We start from the raw sequence: 15639 nt of genomic DNA, 5'->3' as shown, positions 1-15639 counted from the left end.
GCGCTCAGCCAAAGTCCTATTAAATCTCTCAACTATGGCTTGGCTGCGATGGGCTCCGGCCGTGCCACGTCTGACCTTTGTATCGTGTTTGGCTAGCAGTTGTGAAACGGCACCCATGAACTCCCGTCCGGGATCAACTTGCAGCTCTGTTGGCCAAGTCAGCGGGCTGCGTTTGTATATGCGTTCTAATCCTTTGGCTACTTTGGCCGAATCTTTCGTGGTCAAGGGTTCGGCTTCCTTGTAACGACTGGCTACGTCCACTACGGTTAAGGCATACTTGTACCTCTTATCATGAGGTAGGAACAGTAGGTCTGCCTGGTGAATGCTATTAGGTATGTTAATTCCGAAACTCCTTCTAGGTACGTAGCGTGGCGCCGGCAAATAGATCTGCCACAGGGCTTGTTTTTCAAGCCACGCTTTGGCTTTCTCTGGTGATACTCGTGCCATTTTAGATAGCTTATCTACTGCGCTAGCTCCTTTCCAATATCCACGCGGGCTGTAATAAATAGCCTCAAATTTTTTCATGTCCATACGCGTATGTGTTTATACCATCAATAGCTATCCAACGTTTCGTGTCCATAGGCGATAGGGACGTCTTGTTTATAGTCAGTCCGTATATCTTATGTCCATCACTTCTAAGCGTGTTCATCTTATGCCTAAAGGTACGGGTCTTGAACAGAGCCTCCTTGAATCTGGCGTGTTTGATGTGTTGTTTCACCACATACTTCTTAACCCCCTTAGCCTTCCGGATCTCACTATTGTCGACTTTCAATATGGAGTACATCTTAGGTCTCAAACCTATGTACTCAGCTATTGGCGTGCCAGCACACTCGTCCTTCATCTTACCTAGGACCTTTTTATTTACCGTGCTGTGTATAGTATGGGTCTTAGGATAGTCGCTGGTGTCGTATAAATCGATGTGTTTTTTCATGTCCTCGTACACGTCCTCGGTTCGAATCTCCATCAGCAGGGAATCCGTGTCAGTGTACAGCACTTCGCACCTGTCGCCGTACTGTTTCTTGAGCTCGTTGTAGTAAAAGTCGTACATCAGGTGTTTGGATAAATCGAGGATGCTCATCCCCACGTAAACAGGCCGGTTGAATTTTATGTGGCTTTTCTTCATGTGTATGGCAACTAGGTCGTCTGTGAATATTTTATTACGGTTGAATGCCGGACTGGCTATCAATTTCCTGAGCTTGTCTTCCTCACTAGATCTAACCAGTTTCACGGTCACGCGTTTCCTCAGGTTTTCCATAGTCTTACCAAACACCGAGTTGTTCATGAGCTTGTAGAGATTTTTCTCAAAATCACTGGTGGCTTTTTTTCGTAGGTCTGTGTTCATTCTGATGTAGGGCTCCATCCATGGGCTCTGGTCGAACATGAGCACCCTGTGTATTTTGGTCAGCCTCATACCCAATGACAGGTACAGCTGTAGGTTGCGATAGTGAACTATGTACTTGGTCTTATTCATTAAGTTAGGCACGAGTTTCTCAACGTCCGCCACACGACCACCTGACAAGTTATGTTGGTACTCAGACATCCAGTCTGTGTTAACCTTCATACGTTCGGGTGCAAGGGGATAGCTGTTGTGCGATGCGTGTAATGCCTTGGGATACTCTAAGTCAACTTCGAGGATATACCCTTTGTTCGAATCTGGTGCAATGCTCATAACATCAACGTTTGGTACCCATTCGAATCCTCCTGTAGGTAGATACTGGCTCATGGCCCAGCCGTACAGGTTATTTGCGTCGAGGTAGAGAATGTGATTGGTTGGTTTGTTAGGATCGTAACCTTTCACGTATTGATTATTTGCTTTCGCGTATCGTTTGGATACCATGGAAATCCCACCTCGCAAGCCTTTCTCAATGAATAGGTGCATGTCGTAATCTGTAAGTAATTCTAAATTAACTCCTGTCTTTTTAAGCAAGGCGTCCCACGACAGACCTGGGCTTGTGTAATACCATGCGGGGTCGAGTTTATACTGCTTGAAACATGTTTGCCGAAACGTCTCGAACACGTCGGCTAACAGCAGTACATCTGTCCTCAAGTACAGGTCGTGATAATCGCCAAGGTTCTTACAACCAAGTTTATTCCATACGTTAATCGCGTGTGAGTAATCGTCTCGTGAGACGGACGCCTCATTCAGCTTGCTATAAAAGCAGTCGATAGGAGGTAGTCTGGTCTCTGTGAACTTAGCCCAGCTATCCATGTACTCATATGGGTATACGCCCTTCCTCATGAGCAGGTGTCTAGTCTCGGCGTCTGTGTATCGATCTGTGATAGGGAAGGTATTGTTGGCCTTGACCAGACTGTCGAGTGACGACAGGAGGAATTGAAACGAGTCAATGAACCTAAGTCCGTTTAAGCTGAAGGAGATGTATCTCTCCATGTTGTTGGGGATGCACGTTATATTACCATCGATTTTCGCGATGGCCTGCATGATCAAGTGAGAGTCGTATCCTCTCAAGTTGTGAAAGACAACGGGAATGTTTATTGTCTTAGGATTGATTTTAAGCTTGAGGTTGCACGCGTTGTGAGCGGCGCCTCTATACTTACCAGTTATGTGGCAGTGATCTCTCACCGAATCACCGTTAAGTGGCGAGTCGCACACGTGACAGTTAGTGCTACTGGTGTGAGCTATCTTGTCGGCTCTGGTCATACGCATGGGAGCGATTCTATACAATGCATTCCTAATAATTTTTTCTTCCTCCTGCAAGCACTTTAGAAACCTTTCAGCCGCGTCAGGACCCCTATACACTACCGGAGCTTTCGTTTCCCCGTCACAACGGACGACAATGTATCCAAACGAACAGGCTTTATGCTCTTGTGTTTTGTGTGTGAAACTCCCACTAGTGGATGATTCCCCTACAACTAAGGCTTCGAAGTCGGCATATATGATATAAGGCACAGACATTTGATTCTTGTGATTGTCGAATTTTAGGATATTTTCACCTTCCTTAGGCATGTCGACTCGTATGGCCGTCTGCCCAACACCTTGGCAATCCTCCAGGTGGGATTCTAATAAATCGGCCCGACTGAAACAGTGTAGGCATCGTACACAAAAGTGTTTTTCCCCAACGTGTTTCGACTGGTCGTGCAACAACCGGCTGAGATGTTTTATCCACGTGTAGTGATACTTTTCACCTTTTTGAATCATGAATAAATTAATAACTTGACAATCCTTCACCGGGCTGACCCTGTGTACTATTGTTGTGTTACCTTCGTGTCCAAAGACATTTATAGCCAGATTATTCTGTTTTTCTACTTTAGTGATCTGGGATATTGGGGTGGGTTCATCTATACCATCCCAGTTGAGCCCATCGTCCTGTGGATAATTAGAAGGTCTGTTCGGATTAGTGGCAGCTGGAAATAAGGCTGACCTGATAGATAACCTCAGGCAATCGTTTCCTCTATTCTTAACGTTTACTATGGCTTGTTTGTTCTTATAGTAGGGAGGCAAGGCTAGGTATGACCCACCTCTGAACGGCACGTATTTAGCTATATCTAGATAGACGTTATCGATTTTATCTACAGCCCACCCGGACCCTAAGTGTGTGTAGCGTTCTAGGTATTCTCGTATCTGCTGAAAACTTGTATCGATTGATGCGTCAATGGTCTCTGCATGTGTGACGACCTCTTGTTTGCCTCGGAAGTAAGGTTGAACATACTCAGTGGTACTCCCAACCTGCTTATCGAGCGACATTTTCACTGTGATCTGAAACTTGATACTTCCTAGATTATTTAGTTCCTGGTTGACCTTATCAGCTATCAGAGGCTTAATATCTGTAATGTCTATGTTTCTATCAATGTGCATGCGCCAACCTCTCAAATAATTGCCTACGGCGTGCTCAGTGCGCACAAACTGTAGGTCAATAGCTCTATTCTGTCGTAATAATTCTACAAGCTGTGGTTTTCTCATACGAGAATACCCGCCTAAACCCAAATCGTGTGCCTCGGCTTTCAGTTGTTTTACAGTTGGACGTGCTACTGGGGTATGTGATAACAATGCGGTTAACCCGGCTTTCCCCAGTTTTGAATAACCCGTGTATCCAAGCTGTTTCGCTTGAGCTTTTAACTGTTTTACCGTAGGAGGGACTTCTAAACCTAGTAATCTCAACAATGCTGGCTTCCGCATTCTAGAATACCCGATAACACCTCTCTGCTTTGCGGCCCGCTTGAGCTCGCGCACAGTAGCCATAGTGTTTACACCTAAGAGAATCAATGTCTAATTGGTCGGCAGTAACTCTTAAAAAATATTTTCTGGTGGCCGGGTACAATTCTAGACATTCTGTCAAATCGTCCCACGTACCTGGTAAAATATATAGTGTGGCTGTTTCAATCCAGTACTCGCCTTGGGTATAGTATTCCTTGTATTCACTTAGACTTGAAAAACGTTCTATATGGTATTGAGTCGCGATATCCCGCTCCCATTCGAAGGGGCGAGTATACTTAACACCCTCTTTAATCCATACCACGTCCACTATTATCTTAAATCTGAAGCTGCCCCATAAGGCCAGTTCATATTTGAATATGTTTTCCACAGACATAGCTATACGTAGGTGTGTATAATCTCTAATTGGAGTCTATCTTGAGCAGTCGCCTACGTTCTTTTATGTAGCCTTTTTTATTCTCGTATATGAGTTGATGTCTGACTACGTTCGCTCCGTGAGCTTTACATAGACAGTAGTGCCCTTTAACCCCGATACCACACACAGAACACGTGTAGTTAGGACTTCCCATATGGAAACAACAGAACCCCTGATTCCTACATTTCCTACCACAGGCCTCGGTCTTCCCCATAAGTATGTATTCGCATCGGTATGGAGCGGGTCTCATGTTTACTTATATAGGTATTTTAGTTTAATTGCTTTGCAACCAACGCAGTAGCTGCTATACCCAACACTATGAAGCCCAGTTCACGATTCATTTGTCCCTTGGATGGTGTGTAGTACTGAGCGAGTGTGGGTTTATTGAGCGGTTCCAATTGTTTACCAGTTAGTAAATAGTATTCTTTCATTGCTTCATCGACATCGTTGAATGTTTGAACGGCATGGTTTTCACGCTGTAGTTGTTCGTTAATAAAATCGATCCTCTGGAGGCGTTTTTTAGCGTACTCGGCCTGTGCTCTTTGTAATTTCTCAGTAGCGAGATCGTGTCGCTTCCTTTCTTCCTGTATTTCAGCCCCATCTCGTAGTTTAGAGAAGAGGAAATTACTCCCGGAAAATGCCAGGGCATTCACTAACGCCCCACCGACCATCACAGCTATCGTGGCCATCCCTATATTTATTTCATTATATTATCAGGTATTATTCCTTGTTTTACTAGGATGTCTTTTGTGGCCATCGCCATACCAAGATTCATTATGAGCATACCCATATCCTGCAGGTTGAAATCTAGCTTGATAGTTGGTTGTTTAAGCACCATTTTAGTCAACCGAGCGTACCCTACGGCTAGACTAGCGACCACTGTGGCGTGGTATGCGTCGTTGACGAACGTTTTCCCCTCAGACATTATGTATATGATATAAAATATTTTAAATTATAACATGATATGCGGGTCTACCATGGGGGATACCCCCATACCCCCACTGTTGTGGGTGGGGGGCTCACTGTTGGGTGGTGGCTCACTGTGGGAGGTGTATAACCATGTTATAACCACGGCAGCAGTTACGCCTACAGCCAACAACAGTCGGGTTGGATTGGTCACTTTATGTTGGTTACACCACCGTTTTTTACCGGCAGCTACTCTCTTAGGATTCTTCTGTCTGGTTACTGTAGGGGGTGTGGGGGGTACCACCACTGGGGTCTCCACCGTCACTGGTTCCTGTGAATCCACTGGGGTCTCCTCCTGTGCAGCATCCATCTATACTATTATTATTATTCTTTCTCTCAAATTGACAATGTTTTGCCGTGATAATCGCCGCCGTCACTGGAGCCAACAACATACCATATTTGTGGTACAGCCCGCAGCTGATAGAGCTCACGGCGTGTTCGATAAAAGGGTCTTTCTCGAGGTCTTCCCACAGGTAAAGTCGGCGCTCTGGTGGAATGGGAAGGAATTGTGATACAATACCGGTGTATATCTGGGTCATAGCCGATCCTATTGTCTTTGTCATTTCTGCTCCGAGCCGGGACTCGTATCTAGCGTACAGCTTATCGATTTCTTCGGCTGACATTTTGTGAATTTTATCCGGGGTGTAGTCTCCAAAGTAATGTTTGGCTTTGCCGCCAACAGCCAACGCCACCAGTTTCTCTCGCTTGTCATCAGTGGGGCCTGCGGGCGACAATTGTTCGAGCAATTCCTCACACTCCATCTTATAATATAACAAGTAAGATTTAGTTTTAACTATATAATACCCGATACAGGCAAAACACAGAGAAATGAATGTTAAATTGCACACGACAAATACTTCAAATATCATAGCTATGCTTAGCTTTGCTTAGCTTTGTTTAGCTTTGCTTAGCTTTAGCTTAGCTTTGCTTAGCAAACTATATATGCTACTGGTTGGTCGGTCTTTAGAACGAGCTTAGCGTGTTTAGTTTCAGCGAGCTGTTTCTTCACCCGTTCCCGTTCTAATTTACTCATCACATCGTTCTCTCTCAAACACTCCTCAAACGAATCCCTGTCCTTGCAGTGAAATAAGGCCACCCATCGCGTCTGCTCCCTGAGGTCTTTCAACACCGAGTTGAACTTCTGTGTTAGCACCCAGACGCTGTGATTTGCATGCCGGCCGGAGAAGGCCAGGTACGATAGCATGTCTCTCTTTTTTGTTATCTCGCGATTAGCGCTGCAGTCGTCCAGTATAAACAGCGTCGGTTCCCCTTTAAATTTCTCGTGAAGAGCTTTCAACCAGTCCTGCAGGCGTGTTCCAGGGTCGATTTTGTGTACGTCCGGGTCCGTCATCACCCAAGGTCGCGCGTACGTTTTATTCATGCTCAGAGTAGGGCACATGATAACAATGTTATCGAACACATCCTTGTAGTAACCCTCTAACATATCCAACACGAAAACGGTCTTCCCACAGCCAGTCTGCCCGCATATGATAGCGCAGTGTGGGTCAGTGGGTAACCCCAGGGGGTCTCCCCCACTAGTAGATGGCTTGCACGAATCTCCCATTGTCTATATTAAGTTGCGCGTCCATAATAACGTACAGATATAATTTCAACTTACCAGCGGTTTGAGCCTTCTTAGTAATCTGGATAGTTATCCCTTCGCTGCCGTTATCTATACGACGCCCGCTACCGTGCAGTTTATCATCATCCGTGGATCGCATGTCCAACCATAGGGCGTACTTGGTGGTCAGGTATTCACCGATCTGCACGGAGCCTAGGTCCAGGTCCTTTGTTATGTAGTCCCCCACTGGTAGCTTTTTTATCTCATCCCACTGCTGGTGTGGCCTCATACCATGACTGAACAGCTGGTTGGGCACGCCCTCGATGGTCACTTCCACCTTTTCAATCTCGGGGTTGAAAAACTTCTCGCTGTCCCTCCGGAATGGATCGTAATCCTCCACGGGGACGACCAGGATACCTTTCATCGATCGCGCCGGCACGTTCAGGTTGATATTCCACACAGTGTCGCTCTTATCTCGCATGATTGATCTATGCCTCAGTACGCGATCGTACAGAATTGCCATCTTCCCAGAGTACTGGCTTCGAACCTGCCTGGCCAGCTCCGGGCTAGTGACCATGTCGAACTCCAGAGAGATGTTGTCTATGGCATAACTGGCCTCATCACCGTTCGGCGTACGCACTACTTTGCTATAGTCGTTAAACGTGAGCTCGTATTCTAGCCTATCACCCAGCGCGGCCTGGTAAAACGGCGCGTGTCCCGTGAGCAACTCGAAGTCGAGCGGCACGCAGAATCGATTCCCGTATGCTAGAGCGATAGCCTTTTCACCGTCCGATAGCTTGTCTTGTTGGTCTTGCGTGAAGACGTATCCTATGCGCGCCCGGGTTGATTTGCTGATACCTTGGTACACATCATTGACTCGTTCTCTCTCGCTTTTCCAGAGATCCTTGTAGCAGTGAAACACGTCGCTGTCGTCGATGCTCAGTACCTCGTTACCGCTGATCTTGACGGTCGTTTTCTTGATGATAGCTCGACCCACGTTCCGCACTAGCTCGCGTTTGTCGTTGTCGGAGGTCAACGTGATATTGAACGCCAGTCGAACAGTGCCTGGTACAATGAGGTCATTCTCACCAAGGTTTGGAAATCTAACCAGCAGAGTTTGATTCTGGTCTATCTTACTGGGATTATTGGTGATGGTCACCGACTGTCGCACGGCTCTGGCACCTAATGGCTCTCTCAATCTTCTGAAAGGATCTAATTTTCTGCCGTACATTGTTATATATAAATAAAATATATTTAAATACTAATGGATGAAGACATACCTATGGATGATATGCGGGGCGCTAGTGCCCAGGCATCTGATGAGCAGGAGACCTCATTTACTAGTTTGCCATTGAGCCAACAACTTTTAGAAACAACGGTAAATGATTATTACGAAAGTTTAAAAAGTGATAAAAACTACGTTGAACCCCAGGGTATATACCATAAGAATTTTTTTGTTGATACAAAGGGTGTTCTACGTCTTAAGTCTGCCCCAGGGGTTGACCTCTTTAACAAGATCACTAAAAAACCACTGGCCTTGTCAACTCTAGCCAGCCGCAATGGTGGTGCTAAATTTATCCGTGAACATCTAAACATGCGTGATTACGGTGGTGCAATACCTAAGACCGTTAAAGAAGATCTGCAAGCTACCAGATCCCACCTCACCACTATAGATGAAATGACGCCAGAGCGTGCTACAGAAGCCTCGGACAGCATAGAAAAACTGTTGAGCACCTACTGGGACAAACCGTTACCGGGGTTTGATTTTCCGGTAAGGGAACTGTACGGCTTAGACGAAGCCGTGAAACGCGTGCGTGGAGAACTCGTGAACAACATGGGGAAACTGAATGAAATCGACGAGCACATCGCTAGGGAAAAAACCAAACTCACCGAAACTGACGACGATGATATGAAGAATCGTATCAATGAACGACTACGCGATTTAGAAGACGAGAGACGTACACGATTGGAAGCCGCTTCCTCGAATCGTGAACATCTTCGATCCCAGATCAGTCGCATTCGGGAAACAATCGATAGAATACTGAACGAAGATACAACTTTAGCCAACAGGATTCGGATATTATTCCGGGAGCAAGGGATCACCATCGCCAGCATTCTGACTGCATTGGGTTTAATCATATCAACCCTGGTGGTGTCATTGGTGGGGGGTGCCCCCACACCCCCAAGTGCCGGCGGGGGAACTCCAAGTGGTGGTGGTGGTGTTAAAGACTGGATTAAAAAACTCGGGGAAGGCCTAGCTAAACTGGCTGGTAAAGCCGCCGAAGCCCTTCCCGGCATCCTGGGTAGCATCGTCTCGTGGTTGTTGAGCGCTCTGTCTAAAACTGCCATGTGGCTCAGTCAAAACCTGTGGGCAGCCATCGTCGCCGTGGTGGGTCTGGTGTACGTAGCGGCTAAGAAATCTTTAACCAAATAAGTCCCAAAGTTACCCCACCAATCACTAAAACTGTTTTATTATCAATATGCTGCTGAGCCTGAATATGAGAGTGTGTGGGGGGTACCTCCACATGAACTTTAGGCTCCGGAGGTGGCGCCACTATACCCTTTTCACGTGGTGGGATGTGTGGGATATATGGGGTGTTAATATCGGGGTTGATACCCAACTTTTGGTCCGCCGTGGCTATGACTATTTTGTTGTTATAACCAACCACTTTTTTTATTCTCAGTTGCATATCACTCGGAGCCATGTACAACCCCACGCCGAACACGTAGTTGACTTTCGATCTGGCGTATTCTAACACGTTTTGATAACGGTTGATGGCCCGCGGGAGATCAACTGGAGAATTGATAGCATCCTCAACGTTGGAAACGAATTGTGTCTGAGCGTCGAAAGCAGTTCCCTTACCGATGATGTTGGAACGCGTCATCGACTGAGCACCCAAAAGCGCCCACACGTACGTTCGAATCGAGTCGTTCAACCTGACTACCCCGGCACGAGTGAATCCCTTCGACGTGTCCAGCATGAACATTTTCCACCCGTCTGCGTTTGACTGGTCCTGCTCCACTTTCTGGATTGTGAAAGCAACACCACCTTTAAAGTCCATACGATCATCCCTCCATTCATTACTCGACAAAGCAAAGTCCTGCCTAAGTATACCTCGTTTCAGTAAATCATCACTGGCATCTTTCACTGGTTGTGGTCCATATTTGGTAGGTTTAGGAACAATATCATCTAATGCATGGAAAAAATTCTCAGTACTAAACATTTTTCGTTTCATAAAGTTTACTATTAAATCTTTCTTAAATGCTTTTACTGAGAGCCCATCGCTGTAAGGAATACCCAACCCGTGGTTCAGCCCCGGCAAACGCCAATCCGTCTTAGGGTTTATTTCGAATTCATTGCAAATACGTTCGTAGACCAGTCTATCGTACGGGTTGTTTGTTGCGTCCCACGCTTTGTCCTGTGGGAGGGGGGCGCTGATCTCTTTAAGGATACGTCTGACCTGGTAGTACACGTGGAACTTGAACACAGACTGACTCAGCGGTCCACGCCTAGTGTCGGTCAATGTCACACCACATCCCGTTGTAGCGCACCACACGGCAAAGTTTAATTGATTCTGCCAGAACTGCATAGGGTTGTTGAACCAAGCGTGGACTGCCTTGATGTTAGTCACCGAAAGTTTATATTTATCGAACACATCTAAAAGCTGGGCATTGAAATACAACTCAGGATCAACCACGATCTTCATGGGGGAGAAATCTACGTCCAGTTTAGGGTAAAACACACCAGGGGAATACATTTTAAAACTATTATATAATAAATATATATGTAATATGTACATAACACTTCCAGGAATAACGAGCGGTGAGGCCGTTCAGCTGACGCACGCGATCGATAACACGTCAGGTCAACTCGAAGTCGCACTCTGCGATATCACCTACCTACCGCAATGGACTAACATTAATATCAGCAACAATAAGCTGTTCGTCAGTGGAACTCGCAGTCAAATAACTGACGGCTACTACAGCGTGTGCTCGCTAAACGACGAAGTCTTCAAACCCCTGGGAGCCGAACTCAAGATGAACGACTCAAACGGCACAGTGGTGTTAATCAACAACGGAAGAACCTCCTTGAGGCTCGGCCGACCATTAGCGAGGATACTCGGTATGTCTCCTGACGAGATAAAACCAACAACAACCGTCACAGGCACGAAGTTACCCGAACTAGTACCGTACCGAGAGCTATACATTCATCTCAGTCAGGTGAGCACAACGTATAACATTCAAGGAGGCCACCCTTCCACTATACTGAGAGCAGTGCCGGTGAAAACTGAGAAATTCAACGATGGTAGAACCGAGTCATTTTCACCACGGCAGTATAAGAGATTAACCCAGGGTAACATACCTGAGCTGACAATATCGGTGTTAGATATAAATCATAATCCTGTAAATATAGGATACCTCAGCTTAACGCTTCACGTAACATGACCAGCGCACAAGGTCCCGGAGTGAAAAAATGCGTCAATATCGGGATCTCCGACCTCGGAGACACACGCGGTTTCGACGCTCCCGGAGTAGATGGTAAATCGTATGCCTTGCAACTGAAAAACAACATTTACAAACGCGTTGAAATCCCCTCCGGTGGAGCCCTAAGTGATATGATAGATACCACAGGAGCAACAGCCAACACTAAGTACGCCCTCGTCAACACCGGTGATGACAACTGGAGGATATACCCATCATTCGGAGGTAAACTGTTCGATTTAGACGATGTTGAGAGCACTACCGTCGTCAAAAACAAGCCATATATGCTCGTCTTCACCGAAGATGACAAGTGGGTGTTGTTACCCGATAACAAATGGTTTCTCAATATTAGACTCGTCTCCCCTTACGTGTTCACGGATAACAAAGACAACCACCTAAACAAAGTCGTGAACAATGGAACCCTGCTCGTGGCTTACGTCCCAACTCAGAGACGTAGCATAGTCGTCAGCCCAGTCAACACTATAGCAGCCCACATGCTATCGAGTAAACCGGCCATGCAAAACGTGAAATTGCAGTTGGTGTCTGAATTCGAAGGCGTGGTCAAGATACTAGAGAGTCTACCGGCAAACTCAACACTGTTCATCAAAGTCTACCTAGGGGAACCATCGGTGAATGATGTCGAGATCGTGAAGGGGATCAAACTCGGGTGGGTGAAACGACACCAGTATCAAGTTTGCAACGTTTACGTGCGGGTGGGTGTCGACTCCAAGACCAGTCTGCAGGGGGTCAACGTGATCGTAGAAAACAAGATATCACTAATCAATATCTTCCTGCCTGACAACATACACTTCATGGGTATTAAGTTAACCCCTGAATTATTATCAGAAAACCAGTTGGAAATTATATCATAATAGTATAATAATGACTAATCATCATCCCAACACTACACTTAACGACCTGGGAGATACAGAGGGATTCGATCAGCCTGGTGAGGAAGATGAATTCTACATCCTACACTTCAAAGACAACATGTACAGACCGGTGCCGTTACCAGATTTTAAAAAACCTAAATGGCTGATCAACTTAACACCCACCTCACCTTATATCACAATAGACGAAAATAATTGGATCACTAAGATTAGGAACAACGGTATCTGGGCCGGGGATTTCATTCCGGAGAGGGGATTAGGACCCAGACAATCTGATGGTTACGACAAAAATGGGTTATCAACTTACTTCGAAAATAAATTAACATTTAGTAATCCTGAAATAATAACCCCCCCTTTCACACTCATCATAGAAGTCTTCTTTACGGATTCATTCGATGAAGACCCACTAATAGTACACCAAATTTTACCCGGGGTGTCAATACGCTGGGGTTACACAAGAAACCAATATTGTCGTATTGTTATACAACAGGATACCACGGGTCCTATAAACCACTTAATAAACCCCAGTGGGGTTTTTATTAGAATAGGATATTTTATTAGCCTCTCACCTATTGCCCTGACTAGTAGTCTAGAACTTATAGGCTTCAAATACATTGATAGATTTTTAACTGAACCCCAATTAAAATATCTTTCAAAATATATATTATAGGATGGGTCTGTACCCAGTCGTAGAGGAAGTAGCTAAGACGTTAGAAACCGTAGATGGGTTCCGTTTGAGGCAGTTATGTGATGTAAAACGTCAACTAGAACAAGACCGTGACACGCGGAAAGCACTATGTAAAAAATATAATAGAGCTTTCAATATCGTGGATGGGGCTGACACTACCCTTATGGCAACCAGTATGGGACTAGGGGCGGCAGGTGTTGGGTTGTTAACCACCATCGTGGCTGCACCTATAGTGTTAGGTATTGAAATAACGGCTGGGGTGACAGGGTTGGTAGGGTTGGCGCTTAAGTTAGTATCACGCAGACTTAATCGTAAGGCATTGAAACACGACGAGATCAGGGTTCTGGCCGAAGCAAAGCTGAACACAGTGAGTGAGCGAATTTCCACGGCACTCTCTGATAGTAAGATCTCAGAAGAGGAGTTTAGTTCAATCCTCTCTGAACTCAAAAAATATAACGGAATGAAACAAGATATTCGATCCAAGTCTCGTAAGTCTGCTATCAGCGAGGACGAGAAAAAAAAGTACATAGCACAGGGAATACAAAAAGCCCAGCAAGCCTTTATTATGAACACCAAAGAGATCGTAGGCGGTTCACATTAAACTGTTTCATTGATATAAATATAACATAGCCGTAAGCGAGCCACCGATCCTATATGGTCGGTCAAAACTTACAACATAGATAAAGTGGATATGAAAGCAGACGAACCTAACTTGTACTACTTGAGGGATGGGCCGGGTAGGGGATTTGTAAGAGAAGAATTATTGATCGTACCGTACGGCACAGTGTTACCGCCTGCCAAGTCACGGTAAACGTGATGGCGTAGCTTTGTAGTAGGGGTAATAATAGCAAGAGCTAATAGTCCCACCAAAGCCTCATTTAGTAAATGAGGCTTTTTAGAGGGGTTTTTGAAAAGTGTTTTCGGACTATCATTCCCTATACTACTGAAGTAAATACATCCAAAATGAAAATAATAACAAAGTTTAACTATATTCACTTATTTTGATGAAAACCAAAATAAAAAGTGTGTCCCCAAAGTATCACTCTGCAAAAGTGAATGGAAGTTGTTTAAACCAGTGGGTAATATTCTATCATATAATTTGTAAACACTCAAGTCTGGACAGAGGAACAAGAGATTGATATGGTAAGCAATGACCACAGCCACAGTCAATTTTACAATGCCAATTTCAAACTTCAAACTTCCTTCCTACATCTGATTTTAATCCTACTGAACAAGTACAATGCTCAAGGGCCCTATTTCACAAAGCAGTTGTGGCGCCAAGGTGATTTTAACTCCCATACTTTCACATGGATTTACGATGGTCAAACTGTAGCGCTATGATCACGTTGAGAAACTGATCCCAAGGACCTAGTCTGTTCAGGAATCCATACATGAACGTTATCAACACTGGGAATAGCTGTAAAAACAACAAGAACATCAAGGACAAGCTGACTACTTCTTGCTACATGCTGTTCTTGTCCACTATTTGTCCAACCATAAAGCAGCTATCTAGTGAGATGATACAAGCAAGTAATTTATCACATTTGGTTGGCAATCAAATCCTCTACAAACACTACAATGAGCATAATGAAAACATTATATGCGTATTTGAAAAAAAAAAGATGGGCGAATGTACTGGTAAATGCAAGGAACTAAGAATTATTGTTACAACTGCAGGTTTTTTACTAAGCTTCATAAACTTGTGAAATAAGGAATGGGTTTCAGTGTCTTGAAAAGCTGAAGTATAAATCAAATAATGTGCTATAGTCAGCAATATTTCAGCTAAAGTATAGACACCAGGAGTGGCTTGGGGTGAAAGTGTCATACAATACTCACAGTACATTCATTCATACTAACAACCACAACCTTCAGATCCTTCATTCAGTCATCAAAGAAAAAAGAATATGAAATATGCACTAAAAGCAATTCTTGATGGAGCACTGTAACACTGAGATATAGCAAGACCTGTGTGGAACTACAACTTCAAAACTGTTTGTACCTTACATGCTGCTTAGCATAAAAATATTCTGACTACAAATAAAGACATATAATGGAATGGTAAAAATAATCACCGAAATGTTCATATACTCTAGCTGAAATTAGAACAATTACTTATTACTGTAGTGTGCATGTGTAACTAGTACAAGGCCAGTCTACACTTGACAAATACAACTGGCACAAAATGTCTGATTTCATTTTGTCTAGCATCCACTTTTCCAAATCGTCATCTGTATATGCCTCTGTTATCTGACAGCACAGCAAACATTGGGCTGTATACTATCATCGTGTGGAATAGTTGCATCATCAATTTCATAAAAAAATATATACTGAACAGCAAAAGCAACCCAACCCTGTTTTTAAACAGAAGTTTTTAAATAGAAGAAATAAACATGAATGCTTCCTTTTATGACATTTCGTTTTTTCAAAACTCTTTTTCTTTGGCTGTTCAGTATACTAAAACATGCA

At 44.6% G+C, this 15639-nt stretch overlaps 2 protein-coding genes across 3 annotated transcripts in view; one reads left to right on the top strand and one right to left on the bottom strand.

Moving 5' to 3' along the window:
- Positions 1–15639, top strand: part of LOC137296672 (ruvB-like 1) — a 51489-nt gene that overhangs the window by 25610 nt on the left and 10240 nt on the right. The window lies entirely within an intron of this gene.
- The window catches only part of LOC137296669 (coiled-coil domain-containing protein 146-like), a 38446-nt gene that overhangs the window by 17967 nt on the left and 4840 nt on the right, over positions 1–15639 (bottom strand). The window lies entirely within an intron of this gene.

The sequence above is a fragment of the Haliotis asinina genome, chromosome 9, assembly GCF_037392515.1.
Source record: "Haliotis asinina isolate JCU_RB_2024 chromosome 9, JCU_Hal_asi_v2, whole genome shotgun sequence".
NCBI lineage: Eukaryota > Metazoa > Mollusca > Gastropoda > Lepetellida > Haliotidae > Haliotis > Haliotis asinina.
Note: the sequence above shows the minus strand (reverse complement) of the source record. Positions and strands in the feature narration are given on the sequence as shown.